Source organism: Anser cygnoides, chromosome 3 (genome assembly GCF_040182565.1).
Source record: "Anser cygnoides isolate HZ-2024a breed goose chromosome 3, Taihu_goose_T2T_genome, whole genome shotgun sequence".
NCBI lineage: Eukaryota > Metazoa > Chordata > Aves > Anseriformes > Anatidae > Anser > Anser cygnoides.
This window is the reverse complement of record NC_089875.1, coordinates 89,223,782-89,246,907: the sequence shown is the minus strand read 5'-3', so window position 1 is coordinate 89,246,907 and position 23,126 is coordinate 89,223,782. Positions and strand designations below refer to the sequence as shown.

The 23,126-nt window shown below is 40.8% G+C and overlaps 1 protein-coding gene across 5 annotated transcripts in view; it reads right to left on the bottom strand.

Moving 5' to 3' along the window:
• FILIP1 (filamin A interacting protein 1) overlaps window positions 1-23,126 on the bottom strand; it is a 131,457-nt gene that overhangs the window by 66,112 nt on the left and 42,219 nt on the right. For 2 of the 5 annotated variants that reach the window (XM_048050431.2, XM_048050429.2), the window contains one exon: window positions 11,150-11,290. The exons of the other annotated variants lie outside the window; for them this stretch is intronic. The gene's annotated coding sequence lies outside the window, so the exon portion shown is untranslated. The remainder of the gene's footprint in view (window positions 1-11,149; window positions 11,291-23,126) is intronic. 5 annotated transcript variants of the gene reach the window in all.

Here is a 23,126-nt window from a genome sequence, read left to right as displayed (position 1 = left end):
ATCTGTTGTTTTACTAAGGTTCCACAATTGGTTTGGGGGACACTGCCAGTCTAATGCTGGTAACAAATGTCCTCCTCCTGTCCACCCTGATCACACCTCTGTGTCTTACAGCATTCCTGATCTGCTGAAGAAATAGCTGGTATGATTTATTATGACTTTAGCATTTAATATTTAATTCTGCTGGTTTTTTTTCCACCCTTCATCATATTGCACATTAAACTGGAAACCTTTCCTAACAGTCGCCAGTCAAACAAGAAGTTTTTATGTGATCAGTCACCTTGATTTCAACATTTATTGGCTACTCATTTCGATATGTGCTCACAGTATTGGTACTTGGCTGGGAAACTTCAGTCTCTCCTCTGCTGCGTTTGTGAAGCTTTAAGCATAAAAGAAAAATGCTATGATTATTTACTTGAGTCTGTACTGTTGTTTTGGGCACGGGTCCTTCGGTTTTCACAAGTTAGCAATCCACACAAAATTTTATGAAATAACCTTTATGTCAGTTGTACTGACACTGGGAGGAAATCTGTGAGGAATTTGCTGAGTAGGATGTCAGGAGAGGACAGGCTGCATGCTGTTCCAAACGTTTCCCCAGTCGACGGCAATTTGTTCTCCCTATAGCTCTGAAATGATGGGTCAGATTAGGCCCTGTTATTTCTGCTATTAGAATCAGATAGTGCAAAAGGGTTCTTTAAACTTAATGTGCATTCCCTCCTGCTAATTGAACATGCTGATTTTGGCTCTGTACTGCTTTCCCTTATAATAATAATAATACTAACAATGTTATAATACAAGAATAAATAAATAAATTATGTTGATTTACAGCCATGATATGGTTGTTGCCTTTGGCTGTAAATTTGTAGTCTGGAGCTCAGTTGCAGATTTAACTGATTAAGATATCACATGAAAGTGCTGGGTTTCTGACAGACTAACAATTGATGGTAGGGTCAGTGCCATTGTGTTATTACTGAGTAAAAACTGGAATTATTTCTAAGCTGTGGCTTTGGGAGCTACATGATGGGGAACTGCAACTTTCAGCAGCTCTGCTAGACAGGCCACTGGAGCAGGGCAGTGCGTGGTGCAGAAGGACCTGGTATATGGCAGAGATCTCTGCCCAAAGACTGCTGATCTGCAAAGAGCACTAAAAGTGGAAGGTAATTTGAAATATGCTCTAAGTGAAGACTGAAGAAAATATTAGTCTGTATCTGCAAGCAGTAGGTACCAACAAAACAAAACAAAACAAAACAAAAGAAGACAGAACCTTTTCAGACTTCTGGAAGAGAGGAAGATAGGGACACCAAATTGACCTTGTTCTCTGAAAAGTCTTCAGCAAGGACCACTCCAGACGAGGATGGATGCCTTTAGCCCCAAGAGATTAGGATAGACAGAACAAAGGCCTCAGTAGTGTGGTGGTTACGTGAAAAACATTTACAGACACAACTGTTCACACCACCTCAGAGACTGGTTAAAAGTATTGCTGCATAGGCTGTTTTCCTGAACTCTGCAAATGTTCACTATTGTTGTTTTGACTGACCTGAAGAAATAAAAAGGATGGGGGTACCAGTGCATTCCCAAAGGAGCTGGTAGGAACTGACGGCTGTGCTGTGTGCAGTTGGACTCAGATGCTGCACAGAGCAGACGTGTGTCAGACTCCGGACTCTGCGATAGCCAAGCGATGCTGTGCCAAGGGAATGCAGACCTCATTCTTGGTTTGCTTTCGCAGATGACTCCAGTGTTTGTTTCAGTCATGCTGGTCAGAGGAGAGTGTCAAACCAAATGACTAATACAATGAAGAACGGAACAAATATCTCCCCTTTGCAGTTCTGGAGTTTCCTGAATTTCTAAACATTCGCAACTGGAGCACTAATCATTGTACTCTTTGTCAAGAGAGTCCCCTGGTCTCTTGTCCTCACACACATGACTTATCTGCAAAATCAGACAATGAGAGGTCTCTGTTCCTTCTGGCCTTATCATACATTATACATGTTCCTTTTGTGAGAGTGTGTGTTAGCTGCTTGTCCTCAGTGTTGGAGATTGGCACAGTGGTACCTTGTGAATAGGGGCAATTCTCTACTCAACGAACAGCCTGAATAACCAAGCCATAGGGCCCTAATCCTTATACAGACTAGGAGAGCACTTGTGGCTACTACACAACACCACTGCTGCCTTCATCCTTTCATCTGGTCCACTTGTGGAGCTGGAAAAAGCACTTGTCGCACCGGAGTTAGGATGAGCAGAACCCAAAAGCACATGTGCTGAGCCTCCTGCACCAAAGACGAGATGTTCATGTTCATCTTCCTGCTGATGCTACCTCCGTAGCAGGGTTTGCACCGCCTGCACTGCAAGTGTTGCTCTGCAGGTTCCTTCCCACCCCACAGGACCCTTTGCCAGCTGCATCCACTGCCTGAGCTCATGAGAGGGGAAGAGGCCATGGAATCGCTTGGAGGAGCCCAGGCAGGAAGGAGACGCTGCCTAATGACAGACAGCTGTCACGGTGTCTCCCTCACTTCTTGATACACATTGTTCCATGGGCAGAATAAATTTGAGTAGCTTTAACTATCAGAAAAATGGAGAATTTGTCTCTATTATCGCTGTCTGACAAAAATGCAGTGACTGATTTTAATGCAGGACACACATTATTTTCTTCTATCGAGTCACTGCTAGCTCATTATTCCCTAATCCATTTTGGTCAACTTTTCTTTTTATGCTGCTAGCAAATAGGGTGGAATATTAGCAAAGTTATAGCAGATACACTTGTAGAGGTACAGCATGAGATTCTATAAGGCCTTTTTGTTTTATCAAAGATTTATTTTATGGCTTCTAAAATTGATTCTTGTAACACTGGAGCATAACAGCACATGGATTCTATTCACCAGCGATTATGTTCATAATAGTTCCTTCACTTGGAAAAAGAAAGGAAAGGGATAAGCGTGAGTGTTTTGAAAGAAGAAAAGATTTTTGCAAATTCCATATCCAGTTGCCATTCTGAATAGGTGTAATCTACTTGAAAGCAGAAAAGAAATTCGCAGAGCTAGGAGGAAACCCAGTCATCACTAAGGCAGATTTATACTGCTTTAACACCATTTTCTTAACTCCAAGATAAACTCTTCTCTGGCTAAATTATGGCACAACTTTACAAAGAACAGAGTTTATGCTGGTATAATTCCATTAACTTTGTCATTTTCAGACAAACTTGTGGTTTCAGCTGGAACACTTTTTCTTGAGTAATGCACGCTGACCGAACTAAGGAGTAACATAGACTTGTTTCACAGAAATTCATGTTTCCCAGGCTTCATCTGGAAAAACATCTTGGATGCATGAGACATGAGGAATGATAAGCTATTAGATCATCATTCAGTCAAAAAAATAAACTTTTATATATCACTCCATCCGTGTTTTGATTACTGTGCTTCCCAGCTGCCAGAAAGTACAAACAGGAGTTGCAGAGAAGCCAGCTCAAGTAGCTGACACCACTAGACAAACATGCCTCTAGGTCTGACGAGGGTTTAGTTATTTATTCTCCAGAGTGGCTGAAAGGGACTGGCCAGGAGCAAGCTAGGTGGCAAGAGTGCTAGCTGCCTGCGGTGCGGCCTTTCTAGCACGTTTCAGCCGGGCTGAAAGAGATGGGAGGAGGTTGGCTCCTACTCAACCCTCTTCACGGCCTGTTTACACCCTGCTGGAGTGACCTGTGTCCAGGACTACTCCTGACTTGAACGAATCTTTGGAGGAGATGGCTTCCTGGGACCACATACCTCACACCTAGCTGATGGGGCCTGTGGTTGCCCAACATCTCTCTTGAGACATGGCCACCCATTGAGGGCTGGATGAGCGCTGTGCCTTGTTGTGGTTCATTGCATCTTCTTTTACAGCTTTCAGCCCTTTCGGTTATTCCATTTTGAGTGAAAAATCAAACCTTGAGCTTCACATGAAGATAAAGCTGGCAATGTCACCATCAGTTTCAGTTTGAACCTACTAAACATTTGTTTTATCATCTGACAGCCAGAACGCGCCTGGAAAATGGTAAGAGAGGTGATGCAGATTAGCTGGCCTACCACAGATTCTTCACTGCTGCAAATGGGTAATCTTTGGTGTTAAGTAAACATTAGTCATTTCTGTTTTGTTGACACCATAGAACCATGCTTACAACCTGCAAGATCAAATATACTGTGGACTCATGAGCCATGCCATACCTCTTTTAAGTAGTTTTTAAAGACCGCTGCTCCATTAACAGTAGTTTTTCTGCTTCCAAGGTGGCAGAAAACTGCTGAAAGTAGCAACAGACAGGAGCTAGTTGATAATAATCACAGCTTTGTCTCCAGGTTCCTTGTCCCTATCCTTACAATGACCAACCAAAATACCTAAAACCAATGTATCACCAAGGGAACACAGCATGGAAAGTAAAGTCAATCTGTCATCCTTGCAATCCTGCCTTAACCTAGAAACGTGTTTTGGTAAACCACATGACAAATAAGGAACACTCTTAGGAAAGGAGGCAACTATTATTAGCTTTCTACAAAATCTATTTCAACTTTTCACTTCAAAATGATACCTTATTATAAAATTGACTTGGATTTTAACAAGTGTGAGACAAGACAAAAAGCTAAATGTCCCAAAAGCAGATTTCAGGGTTTGGGTCCAAGAAAGTGTTGCTGTCTCTTGCTGACCAGACACAAAGCCTGTTTTCTTTTCAGTAGCTGTGATTTGCACAGCTCTGGTTTCACAGAAGCTATTAAACAATTATAGTTATATTTTATATTTGACTCATTTTAATTTCTTTTGTTTTATAAAAATAACCAAAAAGAACTAGGATGTAGATACGCTCACAGATTTTACAGCAAAGGAAAAAAAGAATTATACAGAGGACCTGTATCTTCTACAAATAGTGTCTCCAAGAGACAACAGTGCAAAAACACATCTGCAGCATCTCAAATTTCAGCTGTCAACCAAAGCAGGGAGCAAGTTCCAAATCTCTCTCAGTGACTTCTTTGTGGGAAGCTTCAGTTGTTGATAGACATAGAGTACCAGCTTGCACATGCAAGCCTGGCCTATTGGTGAGAGGTGAATTTAACCCCCTGCTTTAAGATGGGCTGTGTTCTGCCTCCTGAAAGGTAGAACCGTCAAGTCTAACTGGTAACAAAACAAGAAGTTAAAAAAGCCTCTGATGCTAAACCTGCCCTTGAGTTTCACTATCAATTTTGGTGGGTTTACAATAATATCATTCTTGTTGGGGAAAAAAAAAAAAAAAAAAGGAATTCTCTGGCTACACGCACACTAGAGATTAACCATGGCCAGGGCTGCTCTCTGACTGTGAGGCCAGCTGTCCTGGAAAATCCTTCAGGCTCTTAAGCCCTCTTAGCATCCATAACATGCTGGCTGCATCCACACTGCCCACTGGGAATAGCTCCTAGCCTCTGCTGACTCCCAAAGCATGCTCTCAAATGGTTCAGGAGGGTGTTAAGTGGCCAGGCCAAAAGCGTGCCATGGACCACTCCAACTGTTTAAGAGAACAGACATTCACCTCCCAGTATCCATGCTCATGCCCTGGCACGGCTTAATTTCCAGCCTTTTTCTCTCCTCCGCAGCCGGCTTCTTTACAAACAAAGGAAATGGAAAACTACTCAGCTCTGCACAGGGCAAGTGCAACTCACCATAAATACTGAGTTTACAGAGGGAAAATAAGCTCAGGGTGGTGGGAAAACAGAAAAGAAAACATATTTTTCTCAAGCAAGTTAGGTCAAGGCACGCAAAAGCATACTACTTATTCTAGAGGTGTATTTTTAAGTCTGTACTGATGGATAGTACAGCAGTTCAGCACTGATCACTAAGAGACACCACAGCTGAAGGATAGAGGTGGCACAACATCCCCACTTCACACCGGCCTTTGCTGAGCTTGGTGATACAAAATTTGAGCTCTTCTGCTACACATCACCGATAAACAGACTAGCACTGTGGGGCTCCACAGGCTCTTGCATTATTGAGAACCTTGGCCTTCAGTTGTCATTACCATTTGTAAAGAGGTAAAATGAAAGGAGAGTCTTACTTCATTCCTGGCAGTGCCAGCCCAGTGACTGTCATTATTTCCCAGTACTCCTGCAGGCTTTCCACTGACTTAAGAACACATGGCAAAAAGTAAAGGAGTAAATGTCAGCCTGCCTGATTTAAATAATACCAATGCCTTATGCTGACAGGGAGCAGCATAAAAACTTTCAGAAAGTTCACCTGGGCATTGAAAATGGTCTCATCCACTTTAATAGCTGTCAGATATAGAAACCATATTTAGGTGGCTCTTCTAATGCCTTGGTTTCAAAATCCCTAGACAATTTCTTCACTTGAAAAGAATGAAGTTAAATAGTTAAGCTGCATCTACAGGTTGAGCATCCTCTCGCTGTTAATCTGCTCAAATCTTCATTGGGCTTTTTAGTTCACAGCAAAAAAAAAAAAAAGTCAGGCTAAGCTGAAAACATAGCATAGCTACCTTGAGTAGCAGAGGAAGAGAGAAAAAAGATGCTAATGAATACCCCAGCATGGTCTTGCATTAACAAAACTAAAATTACTTGCTGCCAGATTCACCTTGCTTTAATGTCTGTGACATCTTAAAATCCAATTTCAACAGGGATAAAATCTAAGTCAGTTTCATTTGCCTCACTGTGAATATAAAACAAAATAGAAAAAAAAAAAAAAGTTTTCTTTTTTTTTCCACTAGGGTAGAGTAAAAAAATGTTAGCTGTTTTCTTAGAAAGTAATTTCAGTTCAGAGCCATGGAAAGATATTAAAAGGAGCTTCTACAAATGGAGTGGGTGTTTTACAAGCCTACATGAAGATAAAATCATCTGCACTGGCACAAAGTCACCCTGTTCAGCTTTAAGCATCTCACTTGTGTGACTGAACTAGGGCTCTAGGTTTCATTTGTAATCTGCAATGTCTTTGAAATGGAGCCCGAGCTCTCTGAGGCTATGTCAAGACTTCAGTATTGTCCCCATCCTTGGTCATGCAGCTTCAGTGACCACCATGGCTCCTGCCTATCAGAGAAAGCATCCCCTGACTTTCTTTCCATGGAAAAAGGTGGTGGGCAGAGGCCAGTGATGCTCCAGCATCCCTGTGAGAGGACTTGGCTGGAAGACACTGCTGCATCCTGCCCCTGGGAAGTGCTGGGAGGTCTCAGCTTTACCCCTTAGGGCCGCCACTAATGAGGCTGAGCCCCTAATTTGGGCACTTCTGTTGGCTGGCTGATAAACTGGAGCTGGATATATAAACACAACATCATGAAGGCTGAGTTTGCTGCTGGGCAGGGAGGCAAGGGCACATGTTTGGCACCTCATTATCAGCGTCTGACAGAGTGCCTACTTGGTGGCAAAAGTTAGGACATGGCAGAAGTCATGCTCCCCTTTCCCCCCACAGTCCCTGCTATAATCACTGTGGCATTAATGAAGTTACAAACAGTGCCTTTTGCTTTGGGGGTGGATTTTCCACGAGGCATCAGCACACAAACCGCTGTCTCAGGGACACTTCTGGCCGAGAGGAGTAGAGAACCCAATGTTTCTAAAAAGTATCCAAAAGAGCCAAAAGCTCACTCTTACTGGGTTACCTAAATAGGAAAGCAGCTCATTTGACTATCCAGCCACAAGTCCTTGTGCTGAACTCTTCTTTTGAGGGAAAAACTTGGGGCGGGGGAGGAATTTGTCTATTATTGTCCAAAACAAATAATTTCAGAAACAGCAATAAGCAATGGATCTATGTTAGATTTTATTTTATTTTAGTTAGTTAGAGCAAGTGAAATACTTCAGAGACTCAGTTTTGGCAATGAAGGTAAATCTGAAAAAAAAATCATCATAGATTTTTCAAATGCCTGTTTCTTATGAGGAGACAGATGACAGAAAAGCTATTTGGTTCTCAGTGTTACTGAAAGAAACTGGTGGGTGCCTCTGAATATCATAGCCTCATTGGGTCTCTTAATGCAGATTGAAAAGGCTGACTTGACTTTTCATAAAGATGCCAAAAATTTGGTCATTACCCAAAAAAGCCGGGGGGAGGCATCTGCAAGTCTGATTGGTAAATCAGGTAAAGAAGTCATGTAAGAAAGTGGCATATAAAAAGAGGAATCTGTTTCTCTTCAGTTACTGAATAACAGTCTGAGAAAATATTTTTTCCCAGCACTTATGTAATGTCTCAGCATTGCTTATTTGTTTACTTAAATACTTTTCAGCTGCCTTCAAGGAAGTGTAGGTGACTGAGAAATTACTTTGGGCTGCTTCTCCGGTGCGCTGTGCGGCGGACCTGCGGCCTTGGCAAGGTGGTGCCGTGGTCGGGCGGGCAGCGCTGGCGGCTCCGTCCTGTCTTGGTTGCACGGGGAGGGAGCCAGCCCCCCGGCCCAGGCAGTGGGATGCTTCGGGAGGCAGAGATTTGTGACTGGCACGGGACAGCAAAACCCTGCGGCTTGTGAGGAAGGCAGAGACCGTTGGGTCCCCTCCCCAACAGTGCCTCGGGACAACCTCGAATAAAACTCTCTCTTTCCCAAATTGCTGTTGTAACAGATGGGAATTCATCTTAAAAGGCAATAAGGATACTGAAATCCCATTGATTATGTGCAACAAGAGGTATAAATGCTGGTTATGATCAAAAGCCTAATTCAGCCTCTGTCTGAATTGCTCAAAATGATATTGTTATTGCTTTTTAGCTTCTCACCTGGGGTCTGGAGAAAGGAAGATTAACCTGTTTTCCTCCTGTGAGGATGGAAGTTCATCTCGTCATATTATTGTGCTCTTTTAGCTATCTGAAGAAACAATATGTAACAGAAACTATTCTCACATGCTCATTTTTTGCCACCCCCACAATTTATTCCCAGCTCTCTCATGTTCCTATACATCATGCAAATGTCTAAGTGAACTTTGAGTACAACCTCTTTCCTGTTGCTATTCCTTGCATGGCCCACAGATAAGAGCTTTTCCTTATCTGTATTTGTTCACATGCACACTGCAGGAATTTCAGAAGTGAAAGATATTTTTTTTTTTCAGACCTGCCCAGCTGAGAGTTAAACCACAGCTCAGGGCAGCCAACTGGTGAGCACGACAGTCCAGGAAAAGCATGCTCAGACTAGCCAGATGAGCCTCTGCTGAATATATGCTGAGGATACTTCGAAAGGATTTCAGAAAAGTCAGGACAAAGTCCTCAAGTTAAATAAATATTTCCTTACCAAATTATTAAGGATATTTTATATCCTTAAACCTGAAAGACTGCTAAACTAACTGTAATTTGAGGAATACATGCACTTGTTTCTTATTAAAATATTTATCAGCTAGGAAGCTAAATTAAATTCATCAGTTCATGTTCATTTCTATCCAGTCACACTTTCTGGTTTTCTTTAATCAGCACAGACCTTTAGTATTTGTATATCACTGCCTTAGAGTAATTGTAAAACTCAGTCAAACACCCAAAATATTACTGGCCTCCACATTAAGTTCTGTAACTCACTTAATCAAAGTTAATTTCAAAAGCTCGTATCCTACTATATCCTTTAAATTCCTCCCACACTACATCGAGTGTATGTCAAACAAACAGCATAAATAATAAAAATAATCACTCAGTAGTTTGCCAGTTGGCTCTAGGGCTATAAAACTGACCTGCGATGAAATGGCAATATTTAGAAAGTCTCTGTATAGCTGTGAGTTTGCCGTGTGATTGACTTAAGATAGCTAACGGATTATAATTAGATGGATAAGAAAGCCTAGAAAATAAAAATATTGTCAGAACCTAGAATTTAGCATTATGCCACAGACTGGTGTGCCAGCAGCATACACATCTCCCCTGCGCTCAAGGTGGGGTACGAAAAAATGTGCACTTGGCTTCTACAGGTAGCAAAATACATGGCATTATCTCTATTTAGGTTAACAATAACAAGACTGGACAGTTGTGTATAAAAACTTGTTACTTAATGATTTCTTGTACCTTGAAGAGGTATTTCTAAAAAGGCAAACAAAACAAACAAAAAAAAAAAACACAACAGAATTGTTCTTCCCACTGTATCTTCCTAAAAGCTGAAAAGCATAACTTTATTAGGCTTTCCCAAACCTCAGAGAAACTGTTCCAAATGCCTAAAAAGGTGAAGGATTAAATAAATGGTTTGTTCAAGTAATGGAAAAGATATTGAACTTCATAACACATGCACATTTTTAAATAAAACAGAAGATACTGTGTTAAATCTGATTTAAAAATCTATTAACTAGAAACACATCAAACTGTACTCGCATCTGCTTTGTGCCAGAGAAAAATAAAATTTTCTCTGTGTAGCACTGTTAGGTAAAATAGCAACTATATAAATTTAAGATAGAAACTTAGTTATGCCAAGTTAATGGAAATTAGCATTATGAATGACAATTTAAAGAGGATTATAAGATGTATTGCAGGTTTCAACCCACTAAAAATAGAAAAGCTATACAAGCCATAAAAATTGCACAATGTACAATTTTCAGTTCCAGGAAGATTGTGTTTGCAATCCTTGACTACAAATGGAGCTGCTTTCTGATTGTTAAGATAGATCTTCTGGGGCCGTAATTAATATACACAATCCCGAACTTTCCAAATGAGTCAGACATTTCAAAATATGATACGATACTGGGCTTAAAGTTCTGAGATTTTTAGAAAACTAGTCAGTGGTTGCCTTCCAGGTTTTGATCTGGGTTCTCAATTTCAAGGTACATTCCAGCACCACAAGACATTTTAAAACTGGAAATAAAGAGTATAGTATAACCCATATAATTCTAGCAACAGGGCTTTTAAAAGATAAGCAAAATCCCAAACAATATTGAGGCATCCGATGTGGTCATTAGAGTCTGTGGTGCCTGCTGAAGGGTTCATCCTTACACTAATTCCTTAACTCAGGATGCTTATTATGAACTAAAAAATATGCTAAAAGGTTTCAGGGAAAATATTGTACATTCAGGATGTCCTTGGTAACCCTCAACAATTCCTGAGGGCTCTGACAGCCCTGCATTTCCAATGAGCCTTTGAAAGGCAGCAGATGACACAAGTTATTTTGTTCACCTCCTGGAGCTGACATCTGCAGGAAACTCAAGAGTTGCTTTCCAGCCATGCTATTGCAACTGCAACTCCTAAATGTTGTGTTGGCCAGGCAGCCCGTGGTGTGCAGCAGTACCTGTATTGAGGGATGCTTCCAGAGCAGGGGCTTCGCTAGAATCTAGGTCCGGAGGGGGTAGGAGGGGGTCGAGGATGGAGCTGTCCCTGTGCCATCGCTCTGCTGCTCCCACCTGGGGCTGACTGGGGTCCCTGCTGCTCCCTGGAGAAAAGATAAAGCTCAGGGGCTGACAAAAAAATGACAAAACAGAGAAGCAGTATCTTATGCTTGCTCAGCCCCCTGGCCACCAGGCCAGCTGGAAAACACAGGTTGCCAGATTTAAAATGGCTTGAAAATGTATATATATATATATTTAATTTAAAGATTCCCTCTGACTTTATCTAGGTGTCTCAACAGCCAGAGCGCATAATTCAGAATATACCAGGTGATGCACTTGAAGATATGATACAGAAATACCAATCCCGGCAGTAAAACCTTGCACTCCTGCTGCTTCCCCCTGAGTTGGTGCCACAAGTTGCAGCTTTCTGCTCTAACTTAGCAATCAATACCAAGTAAAACTCTCCTTCCAAAAGAGAGTAACTGTAACAAGTGAAATAAAAAAATGGTAGTTAATATGCTGGGTTCCTCACTGAGTAGACTAGCTCTGCAGAATATATGGAGTGCAATGCAATGCAATGATGAAACAACCGCAGAGAAGTAAGCTCTCCTGCTTGTGCCATCCAGTAATCACACTGCACAGAGTCCACAGAGTCCCGTGTGTGACTCCCTTGGCTGGCCAAGCTGGGCAATCAGCAGCACAGCAGGAGCTGCAGACCAGTTTCTTGCACAGCCTGCAAGGCAAATAAAGCTGGGGCAATGGTGACAACTCCAACAACCATGGAAGTATAGAAGTAGAGCAGATACTGAGAGACCGACTGCTATTTAAATCATTTATATAATTCTCCTAATAACAATGCAGACATATGGGGGGATTAACACTTAAGGAATAAAGCAGGACCACTATAGTGTCTAAGCTTAAAGCAGCTAAAGCAGTGTATGACACATTTCCCCATTATTTCTCAACAAACTGTATGTGAATTCTTGCAAAATAGTAAATATCAGCTTGGCATTTACAGATGGCTTTTGTCCCTGCTCTGCATTGACAGAACATGATTAACTGGATTATGAGCAATGTAAGCATAGACACAGTAAAGATGTCATAACCAGATGTAATGACAATTAAACTGGTGCAAACCCTTTAAATTAAACTTGACTTTATAGATTATTTCATTGACAAATATTTAAATTTTCTTGAAAAATTGTTTTGGAAACTTCAGTCTTGAACAGCAAGTTCTAGAATAAAGTAGAGCATTTATTTATTTAGTAATTTATTTATCACACAAAACATTTGCTACAAGCAAAAGGACTGGGGTTATCTCACTGTTATACCTACAAGCTCTGAATCGCATTTGACATGGCAGTTTACAAACGGCAATTTGGAGATAATTTGTATGAGGAACATGGGATTTACAGAAATTAATTTTTTGCCCTACAAAAAGATTGTCCTTCAGAAGAGTCAGTGAAAGTTTAACTAATTTGAAAAACAAAGCAGCAAGATTGTTGTCTTTAAAAGTTAGCATGCAACTATTTAGAGCTGATAAAAGAAAGTGAGCCATGTACTCATAATGAAGAGCCTAAATTTCAGTGCGATTCACAAAGTATAAGAAATAAAGAACAGTTTTGTGTCAACTAGCTCATGTTAATCTATTAAAATTAAAAAAAAAAAAAAAAAAAGTGGACCAAGGCATAATGGGCTAAATTCTGACTTCATATTTGAAGAGTCTTGACTCTTCTGAGTTTACAAAATCACTCCAGATTTTCATCAGCTTAAATGATTTTAAAACCTGATATACTCAATGCAAAATAGTGGCTTGGTGCATGGTTTTCAAAAAAACTTGCTCACAGGAGATTTGGTTTAAAACCATGCCCTTAAGAGTAATTTGCTTCCACAATATATAGTTTTAAAGTCATCTAAGTGCAGTAGCTACTCCTAAATCTTCCCAAGAGGAGACATTGCCATAGACTCCTAAAGCCACTCAGCCAGGATCATGTCCTGGTGGCTTTTGAAGGTCCCCAAGGAGGGAGACTCCACAACCTCTGTGGGCAACCTGTGCCAGTGCTCCAACACCTGCACAGTAAAGAAGTGCTTCCTGATGTTCAGGAAGGATTTCACCAACGTTGATCATACAACCACACCAAAACCACTCCTAACCACCCACTGGGCTAACCAAAGCAGCAGCTTTGCTTGCAGACTTTGCCCCCTGGCATCTCTCACCCACCAGGGCTATGAAAACATCCCACCCCTTCACAGCAGGATGCCTCTTGGGCTCCTCTGTCCCCCGTTTTTCCATGCCCGTTGCTGAGGGTGTTGATCCCATGCACCAACTGTATAAGCGCATGATATCAAAATATGAGGTGTGTAAACATCAAAATTTAAATGAATAAATGTAAATTGGTTATTTTTTTGTTTGTTACTCTCAACATAGTGATGTGAAGCTACTGATTCTCTATAAGTCTGTTTTGGAGAAACTCTGCCTCAGCTGTCCCCTTTCACATATACATATCCCTTTCTCCCTGGTGGGGAGAAACCATGGACTGGGCTACCAAATTAAGCAGGAGGAAAGATGAAGTCTTCTTTGGCGTTTTGACCACGATACTCTAATGACAGCTTTGATGAAACTTCCCTTCTTACCACTGCCTGCTCAATCATATTGGTGGTATTTTGCATCATATGGACACGTGTACAAATTCTGTGGCTTTATTTTACCCTGTTACTGCTAGAAATGCTTTCTACAACTGCCACTCCATTTAATTTACCGTCAGGGCCCAAAGGGCCCAGGATCCCAGTCAGCCCTGGGGCTGTCACCCCCTGCCCCAGTCAGGCTGCAGCAGGGCCGGATCCAGCTCCCCACAGCCCAGCCATGCTCAGCCATGGGCCCCACTGAGCCAGGCCCACCCACGGGTCCACGGCCTGTCCCCGACCCCAGGGAGGTGCCAGGAGCCCACCATTCCCAGCCCCTGGCCACCTGTGCAGTGCCCTGACATATATTTTCTTCAGCATGTATTGAATTGCTCCTAACCACGGATGGGAATCCCCTTTGCTCTCACTTAAGAAATAGCTTGTGTTTTTAAGAGCATTTAATTTTCACTGATCTTTGTGTGCCTGGGTACCAGCTAAAAGTAGTGCTTCTCTTTTCCTACAGTGTATCATGAAATTCCTTTTTTTTTTTTTTCTTTAGAGGACAGAGAAAAGCTAAAAGGAAATTAGTGTGTTAATTCCTTAAAAAAGAAGGATTTCAGTACAAAAAAAAATCCCTCTCATCTCCAAACTAAGATGCATCCTACACACCAGTGACTCCCCAAGCTGTGGGACAGCAGGCTCAGCACAACTAGGAAAAAGTTTCTGTACAAAGCTACCCATTAGACTTGATGAAACTATTGGTTCAGTAAGGATTAAAAAACAAACAAACAAACAAACAAACAAAAAACAACGGATAGCTGTCACAGCCTTAACAGCTGGGAGTCATGAGTTTCCTGAAGATTTCCAAGAAGCTATCACACAAGAAGCCAGGGGATACTGGATGTGATCAAATATCCCTTTCTCTACCATCCTGGGAGGTGGTGGGATCAGTTGTCCCCACAGTCTCTCTGCTTTACAGTGCCTGTCCTCAACAAGGATCCCACTCTGCAGCACTCACTCCAAGGAACCAGCCGAACTCTTCCATTGAAATTTCTTAAAGACATCATATGAATACAACTGTGGCTTTTCCAGGAAAGATTTATCACGTTTTATATAGCATTCACGGGAATTTTCTCAGTTATTGTGAAACAATCTTTGAAAATCTCAGACCCCTTTCTTCCGTGATTGCTGTCACAAGTCTAATCAACTGCATACTGAGCTGGCTGAAACTCTCAACCAAATCATGATTTTCATTGATTTCCCAGTTTTGAAACCCTAAAACATTTTATACTGCAATTTCAATCAACTGCTTAGATAAAAGCATTCTTTCTAATAAAGATCCCCTTAGAAGATTTCAAAACCTTTACTCAATCTCCTAAATATTTGGCACTGCACATCCTTGCAAGCCTGAAATTATTACTCTGTTTGCTATAGCTTCTTTTATTACACTATTATACAAGACTGTTGTACTTTGTCATTTGTAGCACATTACCTCAGACTTGTTCAGGTACAAAGATGGACTTCTAGGGTGACTGGGGAAGAGGGAACCTATCATATGAGAAGAGATAATGAAGAGCTTGACTTGTTTAGCTTAGCAAAATAAGGGCTGTTAAGCGATCCAGTTGCTGTCTATAAATATATCAGGGAGGAAAACATCAGGGAGATGGAAGAGCCATTTAAACTACATGACAGTGTTGGCAAGGGAACCCAACAGCACAGATTGGCCAGAATTTATTCTGTGCTAGAAGGTAGAAACAGGTTCTCACCTGGAGCATTGAGATTTGGGAACAATTTTCCAGTTGCAGTAACAGCAGCAAAAATCCTAACGACACTTACAGTGAAACCTGATAAACTTATGAAGGGGATTTATAAAGTGTGATTTCTACAATATTAGGAGAATAAATTTGATTATCCATTATACCCTTTCTAGTCCCATGTTCCTATATAAAGCTGTACTATATAATACAGATTCTGTAACCTTCTAGCATGCACACTTCAGAACAAGATATTACAACATATTGTATATGCTTTAAGCTATTTAAAACAACAAAAACAAAACACCAAATACACAAAAACAAAACCCCCAAAATAGTTCAGTTTAGTAAATGTACTTGTTTAGGGTAGTGGAAAAACTTAAATAATTTTGTCTCCCAAAATGACAATAAATTCAATAGAATCTAAGTGTTTTACAAGATAAACATCTTTTACATGCAGTTCTACATCACTGAAATTCCTAAGATTATTGATAATTAGTTTTATTTGCCCTCCAGCACTATTTAAGGTTTATTACAAATTTCATACAATATTTTATCCATGACTTTAAAACCTTTGTATCTGAACTTCAAGTGTTATTTCTGGTATTCTGCTCTAAGCTATAAATTAATTAAGGACAAGTACATTTTTGTGCTAATGCATTTTATGTTGGAGGGTTTCCAAAAGATATAGCCAAAGGAACAGAATTATGATTGTTTCTCATTTACTTTGGTCATAGCATGGGTTGTACATGTGAGAGGAAAGACATTTTGTAAAAAGAGAGCTGTCTGTTGTCTGTTTTGGGAGAAACTGTACAGAACTTCAGTTTTCTCATGCTTACAAGATAGCTTATGCTGAGCTTGAAGCAAAAAGCCGTGAACTTCTACAAAGCAGAAAACTTCTTTTTAGGGAAAAAAAAAAAAAAAGGAAAAAAGTTTGGAAAAAGTCTACTTTTGACAAAGCCAGTAGCATTTTTACATAAAATCAATCATTTACAAAAGGTATTTTTTCTCAATGCACAGACACACATCCACCTTGAATGGAACAAAATTACTGCTGCAATGCAGCTATGTGTATGTTCGCTTTCCTGCCACTCCTTGACAAAACTTTTACAGGAATTACCAGCATGCTATCTTGATATAAAGTATATTATCACAGTGAAGGCAAATTTTATTATGAAGATGCCCAAAACATAAGATTTTGTTTATCTTAGTCTCACTCACCCTAATCCCACCTAAAGTGGGTTTGTTATTACCAGTTCATTCATCAAGTAAAGTTAAAAATCTCTCACCAGTTTCTTGTGAAAATGCTAGTTTCAGCTCTTCAGATTCAGCATGATATGCTCAGAAAGAAAGGATCCAGTAGAATGGAAAACATCTCTCCACTGTCATCAGTTAATGGACGGTATAGGACTTGCATTATTGACTTCTAACATCTTTCCCTGTCTTATATAAAAATTCTTTTGAAAGCACACTAAGCTTCTGGCTTTAATCAAGCACTCTGAAAAACAAGCACCCGTTTATGTATGTGTTTGTCTACATAGCTTTGCATGTTGTTCTGGTTGTTGTTGTTCTAATTTTGTTGCCTTTTGCTTTTACCACATGTATGTTCACTCATGCATTGTGAAGGAGCATCCATCCATCTTCAGCCTCCCCTTATTCAATATCCTCCCTTCATGACTCCTTTATACCTTTTTCTCTCAACAAAGCAATCCCAGTTTCACTTTTAATGCTGACAATGCTAGTGACCTTCATCGTAGCATCTGTTTCTATTCTCATTATATATTTATAAGGATACAATCAGAAAGGATATGCATTTTTCAAGTTCCCCATTTACCTCAGCATTGTACGTCATGTATATACATCTCAACAATCTAATTTCCTCTTTGAACTGCTACTTTTATCTCAAGGAAAAGTAGTCCTTGATTTGAACAGAAACTGTCCGTGTGCTCCAAACACTTTCCGAAACAAACTTGTCATGAATAAATGGAGACTGATGAGCTTTCAGCAGGCTGATGTTCTTGAACATTTTTTTATACATAGGGGAAAATGGCCTCACCAGTTTTAAGAGAAAACTTGATGCATTTGCAGAAGAGATGTTATGTGCTGAATTTATATTTTCTTACTGTGGTTTCTGAATTTACATATCTGCAATTCAAAACTTTTTCTTTTTCAAAATGTATTCCTTTGATTTTTTTTTCCATCAGACTGCTAATTCTTATTTTCTTCCTCTCACATAATAAGTAACATAAATCACTGTCACCTAACAATTTAAAGCAATGTCCAATCTCTTTTCTACTTTTCCACTACTTTATCACAAATACACTAATGTAGTTCTAAAACAGTAACATGTTGACTTATGCTAATCGTTAGTTGAAAATTTATAGATTTTTCTTAGAGTCTTGTAAAAAAAAAAAAGATGGTTAGTCATTTTCTACTTTTCTTTCTCAATGACTAATATGCATTTTACTGTGTAAATAGGCCGATTTCCCTAATCCATAAACTAAATAATTTCCATGTCCAATAAAACTGGATTGATTCAGAGAAGATAACTTAAGCATGGCTGCTACACTTAGCAAAAGCTGATTAAAACAGCATTTCAACATGCCTGTGTGATGATGGGCCAGGCTGGTAGTAAACAGAAGTCCGTATTTTCTCATGACTTCTCTGTTGTTTCTGTGGAATGAATTAGTGGTTGTGGTGGAACTCCTAAAAGACACAAATTCACATAACAAAAGCACCGGAGTGTCTTGGCACACAGACCCTACACGGAGCTGCTGAACACTGACAAGGCAAAGGTCATGAACTAATTTCATAAGACAGTCAATGAAGAGATGTCAGGGCCCTAAGAGGTGTTGAAGAAAATCCTAGTAGGCCACATTATTTCACTGAGGTTTGTTTATCAGATATAAAAGATGGCTTCACTAAGGAATCTCCAGCACTATAGCCTTTAAGTCCAATTTATGGCTAGTTTAAGCACAGTAGAACCTCCCTAGGGACTGCCGTTGTCTCTAATCCTCTGAAATATTGGAGGTAAACACTCTAGGGGTGATAAAAAAGTTTAGAGTACTAATTCTAGATCTTGACCCCATGGGAAGAATTCACGTGCAGGCTTTTTATTCATCAGGAAACCTGTTCTCAACAATCCCACTGGTATCTGATCATTTCTGTGCATCGCAAGGGCCTCGGCCTTCACACTTGCTCATCCAGCACTCAGCAGAGCTCAGTCTATGTCTGGGTAGGAGGCCAGGAGGGCATGTAACTGACACCTTTCCAACTGATAGAGTCCTAGCAGAAAATTAATGCATGCTCCTGTCGCTTCCTGGCACCTGCTCGCTTTGGCTGGTTATTTTTAGTTTATACAAGCTTTCAGAAACTCTCTGCAGATGAACAAAATGAGGTGGTTCTTCTCATGCTGAACAGCAGATCTGAAGAGCTCCTTGTCTCTGGATTCAGAAGGTTTCATGGCTTGGAGGGAGACTGGAGAAATACTTGGGAGAAATACTCACTTATTGTTGCTGTCAGATAAACCACATCAGCTTCAAGTTGAAAATATCTGGAGGCAGCAAGTGCTCAGAATAAGTTTTGTATCCCTGCCCTGTACTTGCTTTCCCTGGCTATCTGCTTTCGGCCATCAGTCTGTGTGTTTGCTTCTTTGTTTGTTTGTTTTTCCAGGGCAGAGCACAAATGCAGTACCCGGCTGCCGCAAATTATGCTGTGGAGTTCCTTCAAGTTCACTGAATTGCAGGGGTTGGCCAAAAGAGAGTGCAAGGCTTAAACGTTACCTTGGGAAAATTTGTCAGTGGCTTACTGCTAATTTAGCAAACTTCTCTGTTTTCATCTGATTGCTTATGACAGGATGCGGAGCTAAATCTGAACGACTTGATGCTCAGCTCTTTTAAATTACTATGGCTTGGCTGGGACCCTTGAAAGCAGGCTCATTTATCCCGCTGCAGTATTGACATGAAAAACATTGTTTTCCCACCAAGGATGCTTTCACTGAATTCTTTTGAAAGTACATGTTATGTTTCCTTCGTTGTCCGAATGCAAAAGACTTCTACTTTTAGAATAAAAACTATCATTCATACTCTGCAACTATACAAGCTAATTGTATCCTCAGCTGAGGTACAAAAAAAATCATATCTCCTGGCAGGTGCTCTGGAACTGGCTCACGTTAGCCTTAAACCACAAGAATTTGTTGTCATTACTGGGCAGTTCAAATGAGAAAGCTGTTCTCGCAAAACAGTATTTAATGGGCCTGAAAATAAGAACAGAGCAGCAGGGAACTGCAAAACATTATCTCAAAAGCAGTTGCCTCACCCTTCAATTAAATCCAAAATCAACTCTTCCCATGGACAGAAAGAAGGGTAGAGAAAGTTGTTTGTCACTGCAAATGAGTTGCATGCCACGGCTCAGATGTCACAGCACTCTTTTCAGTAATAACTTTAAGCTTTCAGTAATGCCTTTAAGCACCTAAAAATTAAAGGTGAGTATCTTGAACAGCAAGGATCTTCATAACATGTATATTCAGACAATTATATTTATTTATGCAACATTTGCTTCTCAGAAACTTTTCAGCTGCATTAGTGCTGGAGTTGTTGGTTTTAAACAATTTGTATACAAATTTTTATTATGCCAGAAAGACTACTTAAGATAAAAGTAGTGGAAACATAGGGCACATTTTCCAAGTTACAATTTAACAGTGTATTGAATTGCTTCAGAATAGTCTAATATCTGAAATCATTAGCAACGTTCATGGTGTATGTCACAGCTAAAATTCCACATAAGCATATTTTTAAAATTATGTCTTCTTTCACTTTGCAGTTTTGTTCAAAAATGCCATTCTCATGGCAGAGTTGGTAAATTATGCATCACTCAAAGCTCTGCAAAGAATACAGCCTCTGCTCTGCTTTATGTCAGATGATTTCATCAGCTCTTGGAGAAGGATCTTGAACAAGGATGTTGGCAGATAAAAGCCCTTTTGCTTTGATTTAGAATTGTGATCTCTAATGTTAAGAAAATGTGCATTGTATGTGGGGCATTGGAAACATTCAAGTAAAGGGGTGGTGTTTTTGACTTCGTGTGATCACTTCAGGACAGAGTTGCCTCTGAGGTTCTGCTTCACAAAAAGGAACAACTCCTGGGGCTCTAAGGCACTGACTCTGTCCTCTCATGGGGGAGAAGGGCAAGGGATTCAGCCGGCATCAAATCCCTATGAGGTACTGCACACCCCAATGCTCTAGTCCTGCATGTAACAATACAGAAAGCTTCGCAGAGCGTGACATTGCCACTACCTAAAGCTTTGTGCTCACTTCTGATGAAGCCAAGAGTACAAACTGGTTACTTGAGTTTCTGGTTGGCTTGTTGGCTGTTTCCAGTTTAGCCTTTGATGTATCAAGGAATTATTATTGTTCTCTTCTCTGACAGAGCTTAGAATTGCTTGTATGAGTTTTTTATGGTACTCATTGAACTGCAGTTCAATAAAAGTCAGTCCTCCAAAACTACATATGGTTAAAATAAGCATTTCTGCAGACATTTTTTCCCTGCTTACATTTCCTGTTGAAAAGAGGTAAAGCCAGTCCTGAGAAATTCTGTGCACAACTGTGCCTGTAGCTGTAAGCGCTGTTTGTCCATGAAGAACTAAGAAGACCCAATGGAGTGTTATTAGCTTTGTCTCATCTGACTAAAGTATCATCTGCTATGCTCATTAACAATAGCTCAGGTGGAAACATTTGTCCCCAAGCTGTATTAATTTTTTTTTAAAGCTCATCTAATGAAAGGAGGACAAGGAAACAGACATTCAAAGCAGAACAGCAGAAAGCAAACAAAGGTGCATTCAGAGGAGATATTAAAATAATGCCTAAACCAACTCAAAAAAAAAAAAAAAAGGTTTTAAACACGTCACAAAATTTTTTCCAATGTTAGAATTTTCCAGTGTTGGATGTTCAAAATATTCTTGGAAAGCAGTCATTCTATCTGTGATCTCAGAGAAGTCTGATTCAATAATAATAAAATACTTCTTTATAATGCAGAAAAGGTTTCATGTGATTGTTCAGACAATCCCAGGCATCCGATGTGCTCAGATGAGTATGACATGAGGATTATGTCTAAACTAGCAGGATAAACAGTGCCAGGGCTCGGGTAAAATGCTGGCACAGCCCAACCAGCGGTCGTCCTGGAAGGGTTCTGGAACTGGCCCTGGCTGGGGACCAGCCTTGCTGGGGGCTGGCAGACTGGACATAGCCAACCTGCTCTGAAGGCTAAGGAGGTTTGAGGACTAGGTATGACCACGGAGTGACAATTGCACTCAGGGTCAGAGAACTGGCACTGGCATTGTCTAATTTCCTGATAACAGACATAGCCAAAGTGTCATCCATAAATTCTTAACAGTTTCTGTATGGCCATTACCACATTGCTTTCAAACAAAGATACAGCTGTGACAAGTGGAAACGCATATTGTTGCTCTACAAAACCACAACAGAACTGCAAAGCCCTGTTTTTTGAGAGGGGGACAAGCAAATGAGAAGTGCTCAGACAGATGGTACAGTCAGATGGAATGAATTCCTGAGGGGGAGCACAGCAGAGAGAAGGAGAACAGTGAGCACGGCAAAATATGGGAATAGCAGCTGCCATAGCTGCTCCTACACAAGTAAAACAGGCTGAGCAAATCACCTCGGGAGCATGCCCCGTGCCCAAATCCAAAGTGGAGAACTGAGAAGACAGCCTTGCAGGGAAGTGTGGTGCCATGCAGATGGGTGATGCTGGGCTCTGAGCTGCTGCAGCTGTTGGAGAGGGAACGGAGAAGAGCACTTCTAGAGCTCATAGCTGGCAGGTCAGTCAAGGTGGACACTGAGACCCGGAGGGATATCCAGCTTGGTGGGCAGTGGTGAGTGCCAAAGAGAGCAATGACAAAGCTCTGACCACAGAGAGACATGAACCGAGATAATGTTGATTCTGAATGAGTCAGTTGAAGGCCCAAATAAATTGCCAATAGAAGCATATTTGTACAGTGTTTCCATCCCATGGCAAAGGTGGTGGATGATACCTATCACTAACAAAGAGCTCCTGACTGACAGGTACAAAATCTTAAACAACATTTTGTCACAATACTACTCCTCTCCACTCTCCCTTCCCAGTGGCACGGGTAATCATGCCATCCACACTTTTTTATTTTTTTTTCCCCACTGTGTCACAAGCTGTGCTGAGGAAGAATTGTTGAAACAGGACGAACAAGGTCCATCACCTCAGTTCCTGCACTGTGGCTTCAGCGGTGGGAAGGGCACTGCTTAGCCTCATACCCCTGAGATGGGTGTGTTTTCTGGGAACGGCATGTGCACAGGGCAGCTGCAACAGGTGAGATGTGAGCAACTGGACTGGCATCAGCATACACGGGCTATTCTGAGAATTCAGCTACCAATCGCTGCCAGGTGACCTTCGTGAAATGTTTTTTTTTCAGTGGCTCTTAGCCTGGCATAATTTTCGCAGGGATGGCAAGAGTCAGTTCTTGCCATTGAGCAGTACCCCAGCTGAACCTCAGTAGATTGCTCTGGAACACGGAGACATTAAA